This window comes from Enhydra lutris, unplaced genomic scaffold (assembly GCF_002288905.1).
Source record: "Enhydra lutris kenyoni isolate GAN:26980312 unplaced genomic scaffold, ASM228890v2 scaffoldscaffold28, whole genome shotgun sequence".
NCBI classification, from domain to species: domain Eukaryota; kingdom Metazoa; phylum Chordata; class Mammalia; order Carnivora; family Mustelidae; genus Enhydra; species Enhydra lutris.
In genome coordinates this window covers 18,734,947-18,759,477 of record NW_019154112.1, presented here as the reverse complement: position 1 = coordinate 18,759,477, position 24,531 = coordinate 18,734,947, and the positions used below count along the sequence as shown (strand labels likewise).

Below are 24,531 nucleotides of genomic sequence, written 5' to 3'. Positions count from 1 at the left end.
GAATTATGATTTGGAGTATGGCTTGCATACCTTCTAATTTAAAAGTCTCTTCCCCGATTCACAGACCTGTACCCCTGGGGATAAAAATATATTATATGTTTATAAAAAATAAAATTAAAAAAAAAAGTCTCTTCCCTCTTCTGTGTGTGTGTGTGTGTGTGCGTGTGTGTGTGTCAAATCCTCAACTAGCTTCAAAAGTGTTAATAATATAATAAAGTAAATAAAGGCTGCAAACTGACAGCAAGAAAACTGAATTCTGCTGCCATTTTTGCCTTGGGAAAGCCCTGGTTTTGTTTTCCTCAAACCAGATTATTAGAATACTTCTCTCAAAGGATTGCTAGGAGAAGCACATGAGGAAATGTTTGTTAAGAGCCTGTTTTAAGCCATTAAGTATCATGTTCAGCAACTAGCACATTGTAAGGGATTAGGGCAGCTGATAATAACCAAACTACTTAAGAATGGTCCAGAAGGACAAAGATAGATGATGGTATCCAGTCATGATCTGGCTGCTGCTGATGCTTGGTGTATTTGGAATCTAAAAGACCTGTGGGATGGGAGTCTCAAAGCCCTTTGTGTCTAAACGGATTTGTATGATTGATTCAGAACTATTTTTGTTTTAAGTCATAGCAAAGAATGTAATTCCTAAACGTTGCTGAAGATCAATCAGACTTAGTTTTCATATTTTTATGTTTAAAATAGTAAATTGAAATTAACACTAATTTAATCTTAGCAAATAATAAGTTGAAAGTAAATTTTCTAAATATCTTAATAAATTATAACTAGAGTAGACTGATACACACGAGTTATAATTTGACAACTTCTTTTGGTTACAACTTTCCTAAAAAGCACCATCTCTTTTTAATTATTTCAAGGGTTTCCCAGAATAGAACTTGAAAGACAAAATAGGCAGGCTGTTTGGATATCTCAGTATCTATGAAATTACAGTTTGTGGAGCTATTATTGACATTGGTATGAATGATTTCTATAGCACAGAATCACAATTTATTAGCAATGCTTTCTTGCCGGAGTGACATTTTTCACATTACCTACGTTCTTTGTCCTGGAGTGTTTTCAAATCTTTGCTGTTGATTAAATTCTAGGTCGGGCAATTGTTAACATCTCTAAAATATAATATTTTTGAAATAGCTTTGAAAATGCTATTTCATTCACACATTCTGGAAGAGTTTCTTTTCCTTTATAAAACCATATGTTCAGCTCCTATCATATATTCCCAATTCAAAAAACCTTCTGTCTTATGATGCGTCACATCAATCAACAAGGTGTTTATTTGGAAGACATTTGGTCGTGAGCTATAACATTCCTTCCAGATACAAATTAAATGAAACCCCAGCATATAGTTCTCCATCATTCATCATTCGAGGTAGTTGGACAAGACAGGCTTTAATGACTTGAAAAGCTCTTCCAAGGGCAAGTGCTTCTCCAGACACTTTGGAGTGAAAAATACTATGGTTACACTGAACTTGTGCCCAGTTTCTCTCCAGCAAAATATATTTCTGGGACTTTTTGAGAAAACCTATTGAAAGAACATAATATCCCTGAGCAACTCTCAATTTCTTTAAAACTAAGAAAGAAAAAAGAAAAACTCTCTCCTTCCTATCTCTCTTTTCCTCCCTTCCTCCTTTCCTCTGGCCATTTTTCTGTCTCTCCCACCTCCCTGTTGCCCTCTACCCTTCATTTGAACCTTTTTCAAATGACTGTTACAACCAGAGATTGGCTGAAGTCTACACATAGACATAACATAGAAATGGACAAACATCTGATAAACAGTGATGACTTGATTTATATAGATGGGTAGATTTTCTAAATGGAAAATCATTTTATTTTCATTTTCCATGCAAACAAGACTTCACCTGTATTTCCATTAGCCTCAGGAGTATTTCTATTTTACTTTTATTTAACCATTCATACCATTTCTGAACATATTACTAAACATTAATAGCATAAAAAAGAAGAAGAGCTCTTAAGACAGAGTGAATCATATAATGAGAACCATTTTGTGTGGCCAAGTGTATTTTCTTCATTTTTGGAATGCAAAAGTTTTCTCAGTATTGTTATTTAAAAACAAAAATATGTGTTTAATCAGCATATGAAATATAAGACGCAATGAAACTTCATAATGAAGTGAACATGTAAATGTAATCACTTAGCATCATAAAACTAATTAACAGCAGAGAGGATGAGTTTTTTCACCTTTGGTAGTTCTGATTCTGTTTTAATTTTATCATAATTACAGTAAAGAATATTCTCAAAAGTTAATTCCTTTTGGTTTAAGGGCATCTATTGTAGTTACATTTTTTATGTGTGTTACTCTAGAAGCAAAGCAAAGATGTCACTGTGCCATCATGTTTAGCAGCTGAGAATCATAAGGTAGAGAGACTTGCTTGCCTTCTCATTGTTGGAAGAGTTTACCATCCAATTCTCATTAGGAAGAGTATATAAACAATAAGTCATGTTGGTTAAATCTTAATGCATAGGTGTCTTTTATGTTTAAAAGGATAATTCAATAGGAAAATACAATTCTATTTTATGTTTAGTTATAAATTGGAGTCATATTTACCATAAGATTTATTAAAACTTGCCATTGTAAATTTTTAAAATAATAAATATATGAATTGTTGATAGGAATGCTATTTAATTCATTTCCTCCTCTTTTCCCCCTTCCTTCCTTCATCTCTTTCTCTTTCTTCCTTACTTTTTTCCAAACATTAAGCACCCACACTGAGCAATGCAAAGGGATGAGAAGTACATTTATCGGTGTTTCCCTGGAATTCTTCCCTGCCAGAATGATGCCTTCCCTATCACAGATTTTACTCTTGTCAGATTTTTTTTTTAATTTACCAATTTGATTGGGAAAGTGAGAAGAGCTGAGGTTCATCATTTGAATTTTGGAGCTTTTAAGTCTGTAGAGACGCAGCCAACATCTACCACTGACGTTCTGACTCACGCGGATGGAGGTGACAACTGCAGACTCTATCCCCTGCAGAAAAGTTCCTTAAAAACACTCTTCTTATGCCTCCACAGTCATTCTCTTCAATATTTCTTATTAATGTGTTTTAATTGCAGTAGCAGTGAGGTGTAAGAAAAATCACTATGTCAGTGTCAAGGGTCCTTTACTAATCAGTTGTGTGTGAACCTCAGACACAGCTCATTAATCATAGCGTTGCATTTCTCTCTCCCGCGGCACAGAGGTAGTGCCACCAGCGAGAGCCATCTTGCACTGCCACTGCCAGGATCTACTGAGATAATGAATATGAAAAAGCTTTGAACAGAACAGGGTACTGAGGAAAGACAAGGACTTACTATTTTTAACATAGAATGTATGTGATGTTTTCCCAAACCCTTGAAAAAAATTTTGCTTTACTTTCCTACAATAAAAGCATAGGTATTGACATCATTTCTGGATTCCAAAAATACAGACATAAATGTACTGCGTCGTCGCTGCATGTAACACATGCCACACTTCTAAGACAAACTCCACTCGGAACAGTTAAGATACTAAGAAAATGAAGACTATCCTGCAGCATTATGAATGAATCCACTTTGAAATCTAATGACCATTATTTATTTCCTCAGCCTTCCATGCATATATTGAGAATGTGTTATTATTTTTAAACTTGGGAAAGTTTCCCAGGAATGACAAACACTGTGAGCAATAAAATAAACTATCTACATTAAACTGCACTCCTTAGATTTTAAGTCATAATCCTGAGGTTCATGAAGGTTTAAGTATTACACACAAGTCACCCAACTCAGGAGGACTGGAGCTGAAATAGTAATAATGTCTTCTGATTCTCAGTCTAGGTTTCCTTTTTACTATCTATCTACCACATGGAACAAAAACTGTGTAGGGCATTTATGTGTCTGATCAATAATATCAACTAGCATGATCTCTTCTTTGCCACCATTTTGTTTGACACAAAGTGGTTATTCAAGCTACTCTGGGACCCTCTTCTTCCTGCGTGGCAGTTTTGGTAGTGAATGCAAAAATCTTATTCGTGTATCCCATATATTCTAGATTTCCCTTATACACAGACTCCACATAAGGCAAGTTTCATAATTTTTCCATATAAAAGACACATGCATCATTGGATGAATCTGAAAAGCTGACAAAAGACAGGAAGATCAAGCAGTCTGCCTTTTTTTTTTCTAACTTTATGAAATTTTTCATGTTTTATTATCTATCTACTCAGATAAAATTAGGTGGGACACATTTTTAATGCTTCCAATAAATAAGAAAAATGTGCCTGCAGCATGAAAAATCCTGTGACTGCCTTGTGTTATTTGCAAGATGAATCTAATTTGTATTCAGACATCAGTGCTATAACTAACTAGAGAAATAAAATGGATGTCTATGACCTCTCTTCAATTATTTAGTAAGGATGAAGTGTCAAGTGGCTAAAAGTAATGATGCTGTGGCTATATATAGTGTTACACTTATTAGATAGTGTTACACCTATGGTGTTAGACCTATTAGATAGAAATTCAAGATGGAATATACACATATACAGGCATACAGACAATAGACTAATAGCAGTGAAGGTTAAGCAACCTATAATCACCATGACTCTTGGGACACTCAAGTATTTACACTTTAATTAGTTGGTGTTGACAAGAGACTTAAAATCCTTTTTTCCCCCCATTAATATGCAGATAGAATGCTATTTTTAAAAACATTTATATATTAGAAAACAAGTTATTTGAAGTTCAAGAATTTATCTATTGAGCAGTAGAGCAGAATTCATTCATCCATGACGCAGTCCTTCTAGATCAGGGATATAAGGACTTTTTTTAAAAAGATCTTAAATGTGTAATAAGGTACAGTACATAAACTAAATGTAGAGTGCCATTCTGGATTAACCTTAAATGCAGGAAGCTTTGTTCATGTATTCCGTACACATCCTCAGATTTCCCTTGTGCACAGACTCTACATAAGGCAAATTTCCTATTTTTAAAACTTGCATACCCAAGTAGATATGCTAATGCTAACTATAACTTTTTAAAAAGCAACAAGAAAATATAATTCACAAATCAGCACGTGGTTTGTCCTATCACACTCTCAAGACAAAGCATTGGTATTTGAGTGTCACAATCAAAGTGTACATTATTGTTCCACATTTTAGAAACTACTGAAATAATGGGAATATGTGGGATATAATTTTAACACAGAATCCTGCATGGTTTTCTGCAACTGTCATACACCAAACATTTTACTCTGGAGATAATCCCTTCCTTAGGCACCAACGGCTGGACATGAGACACTGACTATTTTGGCAGAGGTCACAATCAAACAATGGATTCATGACAATGATATAAAAAAGCAGACAGCTTTTGAGTAAGTCAGGAACATTCAGACATTTAATTTAGAATGAATATTCCTGTCCTCTTTTTCCTTCTCTTCAATGTAAGGATTATGATTGGTGGGAAGAGATAAGGAAAGATTACATCAGTAAGGATGGCTCCTGATTCAAAACTTACAAGGTTCAAAAGACCAACTGCCATTTTATGGCAGCAGGAGGATATGGAAACAACCCACTTGTGGGTTGTTGTGTCTTTTGTTTTTGTTTTTGTTTTTTTTTTGTTTTTGTTTTTAATTTATTTGACAGTGCGAGACACAGTGAGAGAGGGAACACAAGCAGGGGGAGTGGGAAAGGGAGAAGCAGGCTTCTGGCTGAGCAAGGAGCCTGATGCGGGACTTGATCCCAGGATCCTGGGATCATAATCTGAGCCGAAGGCAGATGCTTAATGACTGAGCCACCCAGGTGTCCCTTGTTTTTTTGTTTGTTTGTTTTTTGTTTGTTTGTTTGTTTTGTTTTATTTTGTCTTGTTTTGCTAGTTGGAATACCTAATTAACACCTTGCAACAGACCACTGACTAGTGTATAGGAACATTCTTCCTCACCAATTTCTGTGATCAACCCTCACTCGGCAACTCAGGAAACTAGAGCATTGGAACCAGAAATGGAGGTGAAGAACTTGGACATCTGCAGGAGTAGTATGAAGAGCTGCTCCTTCAGCTGGCCACGGAGGGAAATACATATCTGAGTCCTATATAATGAAAAAAAAGATCCTCTTCCGGTACAAGTACAAGTCAGAGAGAATTTAAACACAACACACTTTTTTTTTTTTTTTTTAAGATCTAACGAAAGGAAGGACCGGTTTGGGAAAGGCACGAAAGAAGCACACTGATCAGATTCTTTCTGCCCACATGTGGATTTTTCCAAAGGAATTAATGACGATGGTCTCAGTTCAGTGTTGACACAGAATACTTCCCCCATATAGGTTACAAGCGTTGTGATGTAAAAATTTGGAAATACATGACTAACTTTGTTTTAAGACACTTATGTTGTCAAACTTATTATGTAAGTCTTAATTTCTGAGATGTTCAAACTAAAACAGTTCTTAAGTTACATATATAGTTGAGTAATGATTAAATCAAAAAATAAAAAAATTAAGGAAAGGATATCATACCACTAACCTTCTGATAAACGAAAAACATTATTCTCAATATTATTTCATATATCTTATAAATATTTCTATTTTTAATTTACCTCAAAATAATTACATACACCCTTGTCATAATACATTAATGAAAGAATCTTACTGTCTCTTCTAAAAAAACAAAACTCCTTAATTTCCATTTCCTTCTTCAACTTGTATGCAGTATAAAATCCAGGAAAGATATAAAGGAGACACTAAAGCCCAGGAAGATTTGTGGGGCGCCTGAGTGGCTCAATCTGTTGGGTGTCTGACTCTCGATTTCAGACTCTCAATTTTGGCTCAGGTCATGATCTCAGGGTTATGAGATGGAGCCATGAGTTGGGATCCAAGCTTAGTGGGGAGTCTGCTTGAGATTCTGTCTGCCCCTCCCCCCTCCTTTATTTCAGGTGCACTTTCTTTCTCTCTCGCAAATAAATAAATAAAAACTTAAAAAAAAATAAAGCCCAGAATGATCTGTGATTTATCCAGGCTCTGGAATTGTTTGTAAATAGAAATATACCTGAGCCCATCTACATTTCTCGGTCCCCATCATCACCACAGCAAGCCAAGACAGTATCATCTTTCACTTGAGACTAAATAATGGATTAATAACTGGTTCCTATTTCTTCACTTCTTTATTTCACTTCCTATGCTGAAGTTGGGTGATCTTTAAAAAAAAATCCAAATATGTACATATATTCTCTTGTTTAAAAGTTTGAAGATTTCTTATTGCAAAAGGTTAAAAAAATATTCAACATAAGTAAAAGTTGTGACTCATCTAGCCAATGCCTCCCTCTCCAGAGACCTTTCTCACCACCCTCCTACAGTGTTCCAGTAACTCTAGATTTCCTTAATAGGCCAACCCTTTGCTCACCTGAGGGATTTTCTGATGCCTTTCCTTTGGCTGGAACATTGTTCCCTTTGCTATGACTGACTTATTATTCACATCCTCCAGATCTCATAGTAAAGCCTTTTCCACAGTAAAAACAAAGGTTCTCTGAGCCTCCAGTCTAAAGTAGTCACTTATACTGTCTCAAGGCAATATCTACTTTTCTTACTCCAATTAGCTTATAATTTGTAGTTACGAACTTTTTACCATCTAATTTCTCTATCACCCTACCCTACTTCACGACTGTTTCTAGTTGTTTTGCATTGAATATCCTGCACCTAGCAAGGGCATAGCTAGTAGAAAACCACTAAATAATAAACATTTGTGAAAGACTGACTAAATGATTGAGGAGATGGATAGGTGGGTGAATGGGTAGCAGACAAGGCTAATCTCCAAGAGGTGAAAGTGCTTAACAGTCAAGTGTATAGGGTCCATTGTGGCTAGGTTAGAATCCCAGGTTGGTCACTTATTTTCTCTGTGAGATTGGACAAGTCAATAAACTTTCTAAGACTTTTTAAAAGTTTTATGGTTTTGGTCTTCCTAGAATAGTAAAATTGAAATGACTTGTAGAATAAGAAAGTTAGCAAAAATGTAAAAATGAAGAACTGCCATGTTAATAAGTTATTGAAAGTTGGTGAAAGGTCAAGAAATCAGGTGTTTGGACACTTAGATTAGAAAGAAACAAAAAGACTGCCTGAAAGGAGGAGCACGAATAGCATATGGGTGTAGAAAGAAGGAAGTAAGAACAGGTGATAAAGAAAGATGGAGGAGAAAAGGAGTGTAGAAGTTCATGACCAATGCGTTTCTTCTCTCGTTGGGGCAAATATGTTGTAATGAAAATATCCACATAATGTCTGTGCCTTAATTTTAAGCAAAATGTTTTTCAGTGAAATTATCTATCTAGTCTTTTTTCTTACCTTTATATAACAATATTTGTTCTCAATTACTATGAGGGCAAGAAAACAAAAACAAAAAATTGTGTGAGTGAAAAGGAAGGGCCATTTTCCAAGAACTTTCAAATGACTTTTACAATGTTTTCAATTTAAATGGGTAGAAACTTGAACAAAAAAACCCCAGGATTTACATTAAAAATGATATTAAAGTTACATATATTTAAAAATATATGTTTGCCCGTGTCCTAGCAAGGATCTTTTTTTTTTTTTTTACATCATCAAAAATAATGACTTTTGACACAAAAGTAGATAACCTAAATATAATTTTGTTTGGCTGCCTGCAACATCTCAATCCATATATTCCAATGGTAACACATAACCCAGTACTTTTAATAATAGCATATTTTCTTAATAACTGATGTAACACATAAGAGTTAAAGCTACGTTCAGTTCTTTGGACCGGGGCTTGCTAAAAACAAACAAAAAACAAAAAAAAGGAAAGAGAGGAACAATTTGAAGGTTACAATTCTCTGCAACAAGAAGAAGAGATGATAATAGATCACACTAACTGCTTCTAACTAGCTAATGCTAAGCTGGCTTTCTCGTAGTAGTTTGGGCAATGAAAGAGATAAAAATAGCTATGGATGCCCTCTGAGACAGGGGGAGAAGTCCCCTGCTTATCCAAACCGACATGTGACAGCACACGGTGATGCTGGGCCCACTCGGTGACTTCTGTGCTGGCTGTATTCCATAGCAAGTCCTCCCATGTCGGCATCCCGATTGAACTCATTAAGCTGAGGTTTGAATGGAGGAGAACTGTAATTCTCATCCTGCTGCTCTGTGGGAGGAGAAAGTAGCTCCCTAACTCCAACCTCACCACCTTTCATCCCCTGATAACACAGTAAAGGATCCTTATGAACTCACTTGAAGACACGGGAGCCCAAACAACAGGCCTCAGCGACCGCTGGGGGCCACCTGTTTCACATGCGTTTATTAAATCCTGGAAATAAACATGACAGCTAAAATTTTTAATCAAAATAAATCCGAATTTGTAGCCTTGTAGTAGCCCTTAAAACAACTTACGGTCCTAAAATCTCAAGGCATTTGAGCTCTGCCTGTACTAATCAAAAGAAAAGGTAGTTTCTGGGTGCCTGGGTGGCTCAGTGGGTTAAAGCCTCTGCCTTTGGCTCCGTCATGATCCCAGGGTCCTGGGATCAAGCCCCGCAAGGGGCTCTCTGCTCAGCAGGGAGCCTGCTTCCTCCTCCTCTCTCTCTCTCTGCCTGCCTCTCCCCCTACTTGAGATATCTGTCAAATAAATAAAATCTTAAAAAAAAAAAAAAAGAAAAGTTAGTTTCCTTAGTTTTAAGGAAAAGCAAGCATCTAATAAACTCTAGCTGGAACTTACCAGTCTCCATTTAAGCTTTCTTTACAGCTTACCCTCCCCTACTGCCATTTAAGTCCTCTGAAAATAGGTAATAAAATATAGTACTAGGCATGATTTTGCATGGTTACTAGACTGTCAGCCCTTCTAAGGGCTGGCTCCATGTCTTTAAATTTTCCTCCTCTCCTACAAAGGTGCTTTACAGGTGGAGAACATTCAGCAAATACTTCCTGATGATATTTGCAATATTACAGAATTCAGTCTCTTAAAATTTCATCATTACACTTAAAGCAGCAAAATAGATACAGAAAGTAAACAAGATCCAGAAGATTAATTTGGTTTTACAAAGATTAATGGCACTCTCTGATTTTATAAGCAACCTCATTAATAAATATTTATTGGGTCCTTCCTGGTGACAGGGCCCTGGTCTTGGTAGTATGGGTTAAACACTCATTATTTCCATGCACTCTGCCGAGAAAGGACTCACTGCATCTTCCCAAATGAGCCCCACACTTTTTCTCTTCCTGGGAACAGTATGAATCATTTACAAGAGTTAGCATTGAAAAGCACAGTTGATGGGGTAGCATTTATTATAAAACATATTCATTTGAAGCAGTAATTGTTCTGCTACCAGGGCACAACCCTTTATAACATCCCTTAAACAGTTTTTTTATGAAGATGGAACTTTAATTTTTTCAGCAGCTACCAAGTGCAATGCTCGAGTACCTTTCCTCATTTGTTTTTCATCATGTATCACTATCCAGAGGCCATCATTAGCTAATTTGCTGATTTATGGTTGCAGTTTATGAGCTTTAAACAATGCTAACCCATTTTTGTTCCTTCCTCCTTGCACTGGCAGATGAAGAATGTCTGTCCTTTATATCCTGAGCTGTGTAAAGAAAATGCACCTCGCCCCATGTGTTCTTGGCTTCTGTGACATCAGAAATTGCTGCCTTCTTGCTTTCCCGCTGGATCTTAACCGAAAGCCATGTTTACCTAGCCACCCAATCTGAAAGCTGCTAAGGTTCTTCGCGCTGCCACCTCTGACAAAACAAGGTCAGAGCGCCGGTTTAGCATGTGAATCTAATAGCTATTATTTATGCAGTATTAGAGTGACATACATACTGAAGAGCAAATTTGGTTACCGCTGTGTAGGCTGACAGGGCCTGGCATCCTGGCTGTGAGAGACGTGTTTTCATTATTCGATGAGACGCACACGTTCACATTCAAAACTTGTTGTGAATAATGACAGTCTATATTCCCTTTGCGTGTGTGACTCAAATTTCACTCACAGTGAAGAGGGGAGAGATTCTGCCTGCTTCCTAGTCCCGACTGAGTAGCTTGTCCCATGTGTCAAAAAAGTGGAGAAGGCGCCAGTGAGCCATGGCATAAGAGGGCTTCTACAACCGCTGACAAAACACACACATCAGATGGACGATAATAAGTGCTGGCGAGAGGACGGAGTAACTGGAACTCTCGCGCGTTGCTGGCGGGAATAGAAAGTGGTGCGGTGGCTTTGGAAAACTGGCAGCTCCACAAAGAGTTAAACACAGCTATTGTATGACCCGGCAACTCCACTCCTGGGTATATACCCAGAGAATTGAAAATATACCCACCCAAAAGCTTGTGCACAAGTGTTCAATGCAGCACTATTCCTAACAGCCAAAAAGTGAAAACCACCCAAATTGCCATCAACTGATGAACGGATAAACAAAATGTAGCATACTCACAAGACAGAATATTGTTCAGCCCTAAAAAGGAGGAAAGTACTCACACGTGCAGCAACATAGATGAATTTTGATATATTAGGCTAAGTGAAAGAAGCCAGACACGAAAGGCCACAGGTAGGACTCCATTTTTAGGAGCTATCCAGAATAAGCAAATCCACAGAGACTGAAAGGAGACCAGCACTGGCTAGGGTCTGGAGGGAGAGTAGAATGGGCTGTGAGCAACCGATAATGGGCACTGTTTCTTTTTGGAATGATAAAAATGTTCTAGAGTTAGTTTTTGGTGTTGGCTGCACAACTATCAATATACTAAAAATCACTGAATTTACACTTTTAAAAGGTTTAGGTTATGGTACGTGAATTTACACTTTTAAAAGGTTTAGGTTATGGAACTATATCTTTAAAAATACACATTATTATTGATGCCTTCATGAAGTGATAAGCATCTTCCTATTAGACATTGTTAGGCCATTATTTTTCCATATGCTCATAGAAAGCTTATTTGGACTAATTTCTTTTGAGAAGTATTTCAAGTATAAATATTTCAACTACATTTTTATTTAAAAATCCCAGGATTCTGTTTAAAAATATAATTTTTAAAAAGATTTATTTATTTCAGAGACAGCACTCGAGAGCTGGGGTGGGGCAAAGGAGAGAGAGAATCTCAAGCAGATTCCATGCTGAGAACGGAGCTCTATCTGCCAACCAACCTAGATCCCGCAGACTACTGAGCTACCCAGGAGCCCCTTAAAAATATAATTGTTAATGCCCCCAATTATCATTTATTATTTTTTACCAGTCTTTTTATTGAATGAACCCCTAATTCTCTTTGTTTGAATTTCTTTAATGTGCTTAATATGGCAATCTTTTCTGTTTAAGATAATGAGAATTAAACCATCGCTAACATTCACACTTGTTTAAAAATCTAAGCTGGTTTTTTTTGTTGTTTTTTTTTTGGGGGGGGGGTTCTTCTATTGCCTTTGGGTAGGAGAAGAAGGAATGGGATCACGCTATTTTTACGTGTTGATTCTGTTCCTGGAAGTCCAATGAAGATAGAGTTCTATCTTTCAGACAAGAATAACTTCATTTTAAAGCCTCAATACCATATTTCTCAAAATATATTCCATGATTTCAGATACTTTATTACCTTTCACCGGGACTGTAAAAATGATCTCTTAACCCGTGTGGGTCCTTTTCACCCCACCTCTTTGACTTCCCCACACACTGAATCTTCAAAGCACATTCTGTTACAGTGTTCCTCTCTTCAAAAACCTTCACTATCACTTTCTTTTTGATCTTGGTATAACTTCCAAGATGGTATTTTGACTTTTCTTCCTACCACACATTCCACTAATTCCTGTATGTGCTTTATAGTGCAGGCGCCGGATCTGTTCCTTCCTCTTTCCTATTTTCTTGCACATTCTTGTCATGATCCTTGGGATCTCCTGCCGCCTACATTCATTTCACGCCGCCCGTGCCCGTTGATACTCCATCCTTTTCACAGGGCTCGCGTCCATCATAGGTAACACGGAAATCTCATGAAAGCGAAAGCTTTGTCTTGTTCCCTGCTGTAACCCCAGTGACTAGAAGAGTGCCTGACACGAAGGAGAAATTCAAACATGAAAGAAGTAAATAAGTCATAGATAAAACTAATCTATGGTTAAATGAAGGAACTTACAGCTTCTGTATATCCTTCCTGATATTCCAATTCTCTCTCCTCCTGAACTCACGTAAAACTACAGTTTCATTGTACTAAATACTCTGCTATATGTTTTCCTGGAGTATTTACCTTCCTTGTCTCTCATTCATGTCTTATTTCCAGCATTTTATTTCACCCTGCCTTGAACGTGGTCTCTGTTCAGTCAATTTTTGTTCATTAAATTAATCAACACAGCTCAATATCCCTACTTTAGAAATTGTATCTACTTTGCATTTGTTTCCCCTACAGGCTGGTTTACATAAATATTACATGCTTAGAGAGAGAAAATGTGCTGAACAGAGAACAAGGTAAACCCTACGAATTTTAATTATTTAGTGTTTATTTAGTATGATATATGTCATGATATACTTCCTTTGGGAATTTTAAATTTTACAGAATCTCTGTTTAAAATAAGTATGATTGACACGAGCCCACACAAATAAAAATCATTAAAAAAAAAAAACCTCGTGGCTTTTGATGCAAACATGTATATTAGGGCATTTTCCTATTTTCCAGTAGTATGTGATGGCACAGGATGTATCACTTCCCAGTTCTGACTCACCTTTGGGATCAGAGTTGATGCCAATGGAATTTTAGAATATGCCTCACTAACTGCTATTGGTTGTGGATGTGAGGAAACTAAGTCTAAGATCTCAATCTCTTTCCACCATTCTTTCAAAGGAACACTAGTAGAGTTTCATAGAAGCTGTACCTCCTTCATTTATTTAATATTACTGTAATTACCATTGCTAGGCAAGGTAACATAGACCAAGTTCTAGACTACTGATCAAATTATATTTTGCATGGATAATACCTTATATGTCAACTTATAAGTGAATTTTTCATGTAACAGGGAACCTAAACCACAGTTGCTACCCTTATTTACCCCAACCAAAGTGACTACAATTCCCATATAATGAATCGTATTGCCGTGTCCCATATGTGTCGCTGCCTTCTTGCTGGGTTACACAGTGCCCGGTTGGTGTCTACCTGTTGCCAATGAGGTGAAAAAGTCTGCCTGAGCTGAGTTTTGCTCTATTTTGAATAGTTCCCCATTTAAGTATGTTTCCATCTCAGAAACTGGAGTTAGCACTTAAAAATACTACTTGCAAATACAGTTTTCTCTGTCTACTAAGAAGTCCTGCAGTAATTACAGAGATTTATAATTCAATTCTCAAAACTAGAAGATACTCTTTATAAGCCTTAAACACCTGTATAAGGCAAGAACTCCAAAAATAAACACCACAAAAACTGGTGGTTCTAAAACTGTAAGATAAAGGCCTTGCAAAAGAAATATACCTGATAAACACAGGCCATTATCGAGTAATTTGTAGCGAGAAAAGAGCAAAACATTGAAAAAATTACATTTACAATAATTTTTCCTTCAGTGTATTTTAAAAATAGAATAAAAGTGTTATTTTGTTCCAGTGAAATGACAGTTATGGCAATTCATATATGACGGTTTTTAGTGCAGTAGAGACAGAGAGTAAATAAATTATAACGAACAAAGTTTTCCTGAGAAAGGACCTTCATTTCAACATTTACTGAGTGAAAATTTCATTTTATATCAAGTGTATTATGGTCATTTAATACAAACCATAGGAACTCACCTAGATGAAGAAAGTGGTTCTACCTTTTCTTTTGTCTTATAAGGTCACACAGTGTTTCTCCCAGTGTTGACCTTCTACGGTGTTAAGGACATACACAAATTAAAAATAAGAGGTAGCTTCTTCCTGGTGAAAATAAGGGAATTTCTTCCCCTCTTTTTCTCAGGGTATTTACTGTGAAAACTTGTGATTCTAAATACTTCCTCCTCTCTTTGAAATGTGTATAAATCCTTCTGAAGATCCCATGGGCTTTTGTCAGCCTTCTGACCCAGGGATGTCTTTCTCAAAGACCCAGCCGTCATCTCCGTGAAATGTAAACATCAAGAGAGAGAACACGCCCGTGTCCCAGTTTCTGTGGGAAGGCAGGATTGTAACTTTGGTGGGTGTCTTGCTCCAAGTTGCAAAACTACCTGCACTCGTCCTTATGAGTGTTTTGTTTTATCCTCATGAGAAGTTTGTTTTTCCTCTGGATAAAGCCAATTAGGCAACAGGGATGGTCACCCCGGTAGCCAGATAAAATTCGGATAAACTATGAGTGACAAACGGTGCTGCCAATTCCTCTCACTCCATGACTAGGTATTGTTTATCTTGGAAACATATGTGGGAAGGGTTGTATTTATTTGGCTATATAAAAAGGGGAGATTTCTTTCTGTTTTTGCATTCTTATAGTGGATTGCCTGTGGTGTGCAGCACATTCTGGTGTAATGCTTGTTCAATAATAGACCTGGCTTGTTTTTTCTGTACTATGTTTGTGGAAAGGATTTCTGTATTGGGAGAAGATTTTGCTTTTAATTATATTTCCCCCAACAATTTGGAAGTTATTAATAGAGAGATGTATGCTATTTGGAGCAATAAATGTAATTGTTTAATTGTATTCCACAGGTTAGAAAACATTTGGTAAAGTCTTTTAAAATGATTGCTTCTGCTTAATGTTATGAACTGATTTTATTGTTGTTACACTGAGAAATCACTGCCCTCTCACAATGGGGATTTGTTCGATACTTTTGCTTCCTCTTCTCCTTGGTTTACTGGCACACTTTTGGTAATCTCTAACCCCTCATCTCTAGCCAACCATCTGTTACCACACTAGCTGCTCAAGTTCGGTTTAGTAAGCAACTGCTTGAGTAGCATCATGTGCCGGGCTATCCACAGGAGTTACAGGTGCAAGACATGGCAAGGTATTCATGGGCAAGTGCTTTCAGGAACCAGCTTTTTCAACAAGTCTCCTAATTCTGATGCAGGTGGTCTGCAGCCCTCATTTTATGAAACTCCATTTATGAAACATACTGTTCTATTTCCTTCTACATCCAAACTCCTAAAGCTTAACAAATCTACAGAAAACTGCTTAACATACATCCAAGAGAATGAGCAGGTGGAAAGGTTGTATGCACCATGCTAATAGGTAGAAAATTCTCCATCTACAAATAAAGGCAGAAGGAAATGCTCCAGAAACTGTATGTTAAGAGAGATGGAGGTCTATTTTCTCTTTATTGGATTCCAGGAGTTTGATATATTGTATCTGTTCTTCAATGCATGATAGCTCATGTCATCCCTTTAAGGAATTTCCCCAATCACTGAAACCTGACATGCCTGGCCCACCTCAGAATCTGGCCGTCACTCATTCATATCTCTTTTACTGTGTTTATCAAAATGTATCCCAAGATGTCTGTATCTCCCTTTCACGCCGTGAACTACTTGAAGATAGGATAAATTTCTTATTTATACTTTCAACCTACGTTGAGTTGAAAAGCAGACACACGATGTATAATTTTGAATAGTCAAATAAATGTATCTCCACATACATTTGAATTTATGCACTTCATTGCCAGAAAAATTATTCAAAATTTTGAAGAAAAGCAAAAAGATGAACAGCACACTCTTCAAATATCACACAGAAGCAACAGCTACCCAAGGACTATCCAGGGATGAATTTGGCTCAGCTCACTGTTTACTCTTCATTAAAGGTCCTAGATTTTGCTTGCTAACTTGTGGATTTTCTCCAGTAGAGATGCAAATAATTTCTGTCTGGTGGAACAGATAGCCATAAAGATTGATGGCCTGTTAGATACTAACCAGTTCGTATCTAATTAACCAGTTTCTATGCTGCCTTGACATTTCTTTGTTAAACTGCCTATAAATACCTTTACTTCTCAAATGCTCCCTGAACTGATCACAGTATTACTGCTCCCCCCTCATTAATTTATGAGTTAAATAGAATCTTTGGCACAGATTCCCATAATATTTGGCTGGCAGTAATGATTTCGCCTCTTTGAAAATTAAACTTCAACAGTAATACGTTGCTTAATTAAAAGAATTATTTCTGTTTTCAAACATCACTTAGAAATTGCTTACATGTTAATAAAAGGTACGCTACTTTGAAACATTTCCCTTATAAAAGAAATAACTTACGAAGTACAAAACCTTAAGGTTTATTCAACTAAAAAATCTCCTTAATCAGCTCTAAAGTAGAGAAATTAGCATCTTTTTGAGGATTATTAATAATAGGCTGGCTTTAACCATTAACCTGCTAAGTCTAAGAAAATGTAGCTGTCCTTAGCACTGACTTTGGATTTCAATGGCCTGACAAGTAATGCCCCTCAGAGAAAAGAGGTGTTTTTTTTTTTTTAAACTAAATCTTTCCCAATGACACAGAGGAGCTTTCAATGAGATTCATAAAATGCTATTAATACGAATCACAGACCACAATTAAGCTCCTTTACAATTTTATAGCAGATAAAGATCTTTTAAGATCTCCCTTGTGCTTAAAGGTTTGCTAGAACCAATCTTCACCTTATGGTGGAAACCGAGAATTGCATGCTGCCCAGCTGGCACTGTGGGAAGATCCCTGGCTCACTGACTGGGATGGAAATGGACCAATAACAATGGACCATCTTAATGTCTGTGAGAACACTAATATCAATACCGAGTCCAAAATCTCATACCCACAAGTCAGACTTCCAATAGAGCTCAGCTTTAATAAACTCCCTTGGCACCTGCTTTTTGACCACCCCTATCACTACTATTACATACTTAACTAAGTGTTAAGTATCTGAATACTTAATTTTAGGAAAAGAATAGTCATCTTTTTTACACTATTGGGAAATATATTGGTATTTCTGAAAAATTCATCTATTCCAGTTTGGAGACTTCTGTAAATATTTGCAGTTTTCTCTAGCCACGTGGATGCTGATTTACTTATCTAAGTATGGTTTGCTTATAACCTATACTAATCACACTTCCACGAAAGATTTTAGGCACCTGCACTTTGAAAAGTTCAGAGTCGATCATCAGGGTCATTTGGCCTAAAATTTATTTAAAATACACAAAAGTGTTTTCTATTAAAGTTGAATTATAATAATTTCAGGCCCTAGTCTAATTTCAAATATTGAATTGCTCCTCTCAGTTTAGCGCAGACAGTTGCTGAGGGGAGGCGAAGGCAATGTTTCTGAAGGGAGTGGTAGTGGGTCTCTTAGATCCACTCCTCAGGGGTGGGTCTAAGAGAACCCAGGGCAACAAGGATGCTTTAGAACACTGACCTCCCTTCTCCCACCTACATCACTGTTGTCACAAGCCATTACCAAAGGAATTTTATTATATGCTTTAGGCCTGTTCTTGTTGAAGAAGGTTGTAAATAATTTTTTTAAATTTATTTATTTGACAGACAGAGATCACAAGTAGGCAGAGAGGCAGGCAGAGAGAGAGAGAGAGGAGGAAGCAGGCTCCCTGCTGAGCAGAGAGCCTGATGCAGGGCTTGATCCCAGGACCCTGGGATCATGACCTGAGCCGAAGGCAGAGGCTTTAACCCACAGAGCTACCCAGGCGCCCCGAAGGCTGTAAATAATTTGTCTGAGAAAGAGAAAATGCCTCTTGAATGGTCCTTTTAACCAGTACTCTGGCCACAACACAGTTGAGGATCTCAGGTCTTCCATCCTCAGCTGTTCTGCAGCCTTCCTGCTGGTCACTCATTTCCATTTTTTCTCTAATCACATCTACCCTCTGTAGTGTTGTTAGGATTAACAAACCCCAAACAAATATGACTATTTTATTTCCTTATCTAAAAATGTCTCCTGGAAAACTGAGCAAAAAAATATACCCTATTTGCTTTAATACAGTGTAAATCCTGCCTTTGATTAAGAAAAATTTATAAAGAGATATAACAAAAACATAAAATGGAATGTGGGCCAGCAATTCTAGTTCTCTTAAGTGATTTATGGAAGTAGTCTATAAATTGAGTGTGTGTGTGTGCAGCATTGTGTTTACTTTTGTTATTTATAATAGAAAATTAAAAACCTCCCACAACTATGACCATGGTTTATTAAGGATCACTTTAATTAACTCTGCCACCACCCCAAATTAAATAGGAACAACCTACTGAAATGTCAAGGCCCCGTTCTCTTTACCGTTATGTACACACACACACACACACACACACGCTTTTGGGTACTGTGCTGTTAGGATGTTGCCCTTGACCAGTGAGCTCTCAGCTGTGACCAGACTGTCTGTGTGCCTTTGGCATTTACAGAGCTGGTATTGGGTATCTTTACTTTCCTTAGTCTTGGATTCGGCCCTTTTCTGTGGACTCAGTAGAGCTTTTCTCTGTTCCTTGGGCCTTACATTATTTCAGTGAGTTTTTGCCTAAATTACAGCTTTTTAGTGCCTACTTCCAAATCTAATCATTGAGTTGTTGTCTAACAAAGCTATTCTTAGTTTATAACCATTAAATGTATTTGTCATAAACTTTAACAACTTACAGCTATTAAAATTATGTATTAACACTACGTAATATTGAAGAAAAGTAACAAATTGCATAAACATAATTATATTTATGCCACCAAAAGCCTAGACACTGGAAGAAGGTCTAGAAGGAAATGAGCTAAAATATTAACAAAGTCCTTTGTCTCTTCTCTTCTTTCATCCTGCTGACTTTCTGGAATCTACTGAATGGAGAAATGTAATGAAAAGCAAAAGTTAGGGGCGCCTGGGTGGCTCAGTCAGTTAAGCGTCTACCTTCAGCTCAGGTCATGATCCTGGTGTCCTGGGATCAAGCCCCACATCGGGCTTCCTGCTCAGTGGGAAACCAGCTCCCCCCACCTCCGGGTCAAGCTGTCTCTTATTATCTCTGTCGCTATCTCTGTCTCTCAAATAAATAAATACAATCTTTAAATAAAAAAAAAAAAAGCAAAGGTTACTTAAACAATTTGATAAACATTGAATATATGTCAAAAATACATCAAATGTATACCAATATATACATCATATATATGTCAAGTGTATATATACTAATATATACAGCAAATGTATATATCAAATATACAAGTTTATGGATCTATCTGTATATAAAATTGCTAACTGATACACATCTGCAGGAAGAAAAGCAGTATTTTATGTTTGCTGAATTTTATCTCTGTATCCAGTAGGATGCGGGTCAGGAAACATAAACCCCCAAATAGAGTTAGTTTAACCAAGATGAAATTTCATTGCTTTTTGCCTAAAAATCAAGGTGGATGGTTTAGGATCGATGTGGTTGTCTAAATGTCAGCTCCTTCTATTACTGTTGCTCTATCCTGCACAACTTTGACCTCAAGGTCGATGTGGTAGCATCTTCTTTTCTGACAACTGGCTGAATGAATGGAGAATCGAGAAAGAGGATCTTTTACACTGTCTTTAGAATTATTTTTAGAAACTTCCATAGAACATTTTACATTGGCCAGAACCCATTCACATGTCTCCACCCGGCTAGGGAAAGCAAGATTGAACAAGCTAGTCTCTATGCAGAATTTCCATGGCACAGATATAGAGAAGAATTATTAAAGATAAAAAACTCACCATTTCGGTCACAGTGTCAAGAAATCTGCAAATTTCAAAATGCAGTTGTCAAAGTCAAACTGTGAAATATTGTTCTCTCCTTGGCAGTTTTATAGTATACTCTAAATTTTTCTTCTGCCTCCTTATTCTATCAACATCTCCTTTGGCTTATATCATCTTGATTTGAATTTCCTAATTCTTTTAGAATTTTATTCATTTTCTTCTCTCCTAATTTTCACTGCTAGTGAGGTAGACAACAGGTAACGGATTCGTCTGAAACCTGCTGGCTACTGTATTTTCCTGCTAATAACAGAAACAAAACCTCCTTCATTTTTATTTCTTTGAAACAGTCACTTACTTATTTTTACTCAGTACAGATGACGGAGTTTGAAGGAAGCTCCCCAAATCTTTATAAACCCACTTAAATTTCATGGTTTTAATTCATCTGAAAAAAAGAATAATATTGTTGTATATGATGAAAAGCTTATATTAGAGTTGCTTTCTTTTGAAAGATTATTTCTTTAGTGGGAAGTGTTACTTGGAGAATTTCTTGTGCTTCTTAGGTTTTTGGAAGAAAACAGATTTAGAAGGTTTCTTCCCAGGTTACTTAAGTTGGTATGGTGTCGTGTTTACATAAATTGAGTAAAAAGAACTTTAAGATCTAACTTTCACTATATATGTTACAAGAAATGATTAAACCTTTCTCTTAAATTTCCATGACTCTTTATGGTATTTTTTCTGTATAGCCATCAACGTAACTATACCTGTAGCTTAAAAATTGTCACAAATAATCAATAGCATTCATGGTAAAGAACAGGCAAGTATTGTGAAGAAATAAAAAATTAAAAAAAAAACACAAGGCTGGCATTACACCTTATTTTCTTTCCATGTCTCTTCAAAATAATCTTCTCTGGGCTCTGAAAGAATCTATAATCAATCTTTCCATGGATAATGAAAGATATAACTATTTATTACATATTTAAAAAAACGACCATTGGAATTGTCACAACATTTTTAAGGAATAGTAAGATACAGGTATTGTTGCCAGAGTGAACCCCACCGACTTATATACACAGAGCTTCCCTTGAAGTTTTTGGAATTGATGGAACAGTATGATCAGTATGATCTCATAAACCTCAAACAGGGTAATGGCGATGTGATTATAAATCATTTTTTGCAATTCCTGCTCTCCAGAATCCTTTGAAATTCTTTGTGTCCAATAATCTTCCTTTCATTAAAGAATAAAATACGACATTATGTGGATTTTTCATTGATGGTATACTTCTGAGTATATGACAAATCTATTCAACTTATTATATTATGATACATCTCATATTATATCATATCATTTATCATGTTATGTTATGTTATAATCGTATAACCCCTGAAAAAGGCCAGAGCCAACAAATACTCAAAAGTCAAGCAACAGGGACTCACCATGAAGAACTAAATGCATTCAAGATTGGCATAATGGCATGAGTTTAAATTAGCCATACTGTTAAATAACCAGACCTATTGGGTTGGTTTTTCTATTTCTGACACAGCATAATGAGGATTTCAGAAGTATGTATTCCTACTCTCTATTCTACAATCCTTTTAACACCCATTTGTATCTGACAGGCTTAATACTGTATTTCAAAGAACCTTTCCTGCAATTAATATGACAACAAAAAACAACATAATGTAATCCAACATTTTGTTTCTTTATGATCTGAAAGGGCTAAACTTACTCATAAAGGTATATATTACTCAATATTGAATTTTTAAATTTAATTTTCTATTTTTATCAGCCAAGCAATTTAGAATCTGACATAATATAGTTATTTTTAAATATTAGTTTTTTTCTATATTCTGTCTTCACACCTACCCTATAACTTTGAATTTTAGTTCAAATTTTGACTCTTGACCCTTATAAAGATGTAACCACTTGAAATTTTATGGAAAATATGCACTTACAATGTTTAACTTATTGAGCTACATTATATCAAGACTGTCTCTTACCTTACAAACACCTATAGCTTCCTGGGGAAAAAAATATTTGCAAACTAGAACTGATTGGGGGTTAATACCCAAAATATATAAAGAACTCATATAACTCACGGCAATAACAGTAATAATATTACTAATATAACAATAATAATATTATTATAACAATATTAGTAATGTAATATTAATAATATAATAATCATAATAATATAATCAATAATAAAAGCAATAATAACAATCCAATTAAAAATAGGCAAAGGGGGGTGCCTGGGTGGTTCAGTTGGTTAAGCAACTGCCTTGGGCTCAGGTCAGAATCCTGGAGTCCTGGGATCAAGTCCCACATCGGGCTCCCTGCTTAGTGGGGAGTCTGCTTCTCCCTCTGACCCTCCCCCTTCTCATGTTCTCTCTCTCATTCTCTATCTCTCAAATAAATAAATAAAATCTTTAAAAAATGAAAATAAAGTTATAAATAAATAAATAAAAATAGGCGAAAGACCTGGATAGACATTTTCTAAATAAGGTACACAAAAGGCAAACAGATACATAAAAAGATGCTTAACATCACTAGTCTTAGGGAAAAGCAAATTAAAGCCAAAACGGGATATAACCTTACACCTGTTGGAATAGCCAACATCCCAAAGGTAAGAGATAGCAAATACTGACATGTATGTGGAGAAAGGGTAACCCTTGTGCATTACTGATGGGATTATAAATTGGTACAGCCACAATGGAAAACAGTGTGGAAGATCCTTAAAAAATTAAAAATAAAACCTACCATGTGATCCAGCAATTCCACTTCCAATATATCCAAAGGAAATAAAAACACCAACTTGAAAAAAATATCTGCATCCCTGTGTTCACAGTAGGATTATTTACAATTAGCCAAGACATAGAAACAACTACGTGTCAACTGATGGATGAGTGGATAAAGTAGCTGATATCTAGATACAGATATATAATGGAATATTATTCAGCATAAAAAATGAGGAAGTCCTACCATTTGTGACAACATGGATGGATCTTGAAGGCATTATGTTAAGTGAAATGTCAGATATAGAAAGAAATATATTGTATGAACTCATTTGTATCTTCTTTAAATTACTAACTTTATAATGTAATATATAATAGCAGTTTCTACATAAGAGTTGTATATTTGCCACATTCTGTAGGAACCCATACAACTTATATCATCTATATGGTGAATATTCAACTTACTGTATAGTTGCATAGATACTGTAAGTTGTAAGTTTAATTATGTCTACAGGTGGATAAAGATTTATAAAGAAAAGGGAAAAAAATAAAAGTTATTTCCAGAAAGACCATGGGTGAGAAATTCAGTGAAAGCTTTTTAGACCTCAGTGAGAAGGACAAAATATATTTTAAAATATATATCTATATACTTAATTTTATAGATGCACAGGTATAAAATAAAGGAATTCTTAGGATCCTCAAATGATTCAAAAGTGTGATTCCAGAAAAGTTAAAAAACTATGAGACCAAACTTTTCCTTAGAATATCTCCTTACATGCACGCTGCCTAATGCTTGATTTTTGATAGGCTGTATACATGTCTGGGACAGGAGATGTGGATGAGAAGAAATTTTTGAAATTACAAACTTTCTAGAACTGATAAAAAATGCTAACCCACAAGTTTAGGAAATCTTAAAAATTCAGAGTAGAATAAAGAAAAATAAACCTATAATTAGATATTTCATAGTAAGGAAACATGTAGAATAATTATATTAATTTTTAAAAAGTGCATCATGTATTAAAGCAATAAAGAAATATAAGACATCTAAACCTAAAAGATATGGAAGACTTACAGAGAAAAGCAGGAGAGGCACCTGGATGGCACGGTCAGTTAAGCATCAAATTCTTGGTTTTGGCTCAGGTCATGATCTCATGGGTCATGAGACTGAGCCCTTTGTTGGGCTGTGCACTCAGTGTGGAGTCTGCTTGAGACTCTTTCCCTCTCTCTCTACCCCTATGCCTTGTGCTCTCTCTCTCTAAAATGAACAAATAAATCTTTAAAAAAAAAACAAGAGAGA

General features: G+C 36.1%; 1 protein-coding gene and 1 pseudogene across 1 annotated transcript in view; both read right to left on the bottom strand.

Moving 5' to 3' along the window:
- LOC111152402 overlaps positions 1-9,054 on the bottom strand; it is a 97,684-nt pseudogene extending 88,630 nt beyond the window's left edge.
- The window catches only part of LOC111152333 (KH RNA binding domain containing, signal transduction associated 2), a 574,955-nt gene that overhangs the window by 137,095 nt on the left and 413,329 nt on the right, over positions 1-24,531 (bottom strand). The gene's annotated exons all lie outside the window — the stretch shown is intronic.